Source organism: Apis dorsata, unplaced genomic scaffold (genome assembly GCF_000469605.1).
Source record: "Apis dorsata unplaced genomic scaffold, Apis dorsata 1.3 scaffold_515, whole genome shotgun sequence".
Taxonomy (NCBI): domain Eukaryota; kingdom Metazoa; phylum Arthropoda; class Insecta; order Hymenoptera; family Apidae; genus Apis; species Apis dorsata.
Window position 1 is genome coordinate 208,497 of NW_006263741.1, and position 1,424 is coordinate 209,920.

Here is a 1,424-nt window from a genome sequence, read left to right on the forward strand (position 1 = left end):
AAGAGATCCACCCGAGATTACAACTGGCACGAATACGTGGATGGAAGAGAGATAGATAGAAACCGAAAGAGATGGAGAAGGATCGGTTAGAAAGCAACGGTAATAGGGAGGGAAAGAGAAGAGGAGAGAGTTAAATAGAGAGCGAGCGATGGCGAACAGGGAAGGGTGATTAAAAGAGGAAAATCGCGTGAAACGAAAGCACGAGCAAGATGGGGAAAGTATCGGCTGGAAAGAGGAGTAGGGAGTAGGAATAGGGAGAGAGAGGGGATCAACGGAGGGAGAAATTTCGGCGCGTGTGTGTGCGTGTGCGCGTGCGAGTTGGAAAGACAGGCCGTGAGACTAAAGGTGCACCGAAGTTTCCGTCGTCTCTCGAAGAGGGACTCTCGGCACGTTCGTTATACGATCCGCGCGTAGTTGCTGGTGCGCGGCTACGGGGTCGGTGTTTCCGTGTCACGCGCACGACCCCAAAAAAGTGTGTATGTGCGTGCGTGGCTGCGTGGTTTAACTGCCGTCCGCGTTGCAGGCTTGCTTTTAGTTCGCGCGACCACGAACGCGGAATTTTGCCCGTGGAATATTTTTGAAAGGAAAGGACGAACGAAAGAAAGGAAAGAAGAAAGAAAAAACGATAGAAGAAACGATAGAAAGGAGGCGAGGAAAAGAAAGAAATCGAAACATTTTCACGAAACGGAATCATTATCGGTCGCGCCACCATCGCGACCATCGATAAAGATTGGTGGTCCAAAACCGCGAAAAGTGGATTCGTCGATTGTAACGAAACGTTCCAAACGTTGCTCCTTTTCGTTAATTTTCACGCCAATACACGCCATTTCAAACTTTTCTTGACTCTCGGAACGAGAAGCAGTGCGACAGAAACAAAGAACAAGGATATAAGAGAGAGGGAGGGAGAGAAAAGAAGAAAAAGAAGAGAAAGAAAAAAACGTTCATGGGTCGCGCGCTGGTCCACGCAAAACTTCCTTTAGACCCGCATGATAGAAACTGAGAAATTAAACAAACGGAATTGCATGTACCCATATCTCGTCTCTAATTGTAATTGAAACATGCTGGGTATTAAAAGCACGCGCGTGCGATTCTTCTTTCACGACAATTCGACCGAGTGAGTCGACGCGTCACGACGCGATTTCGAAGGTGCGCCACGGTCGAGACGATACGGTGCCACGAGGAGGACCGACCATCCAGCTCATTCAAATTTTCTCTGGGAACAACTTATCTCTCGAAATCCTGGCAAAGATTCGATACTCGTACAGTGGATAGATCCGTTACGGATATCCGAGTGAACCGATCGGACGCGTGATCCGTCCGTTTTGTGCCTCGTCTAGTGTTTCGCGTATCGAAACGGCACGAGTGGAATCGTCGAGTTTGTAGAAAAAAAAAAAAAAAAAAAAAAAAAAAAAAAAAAAAAAAAA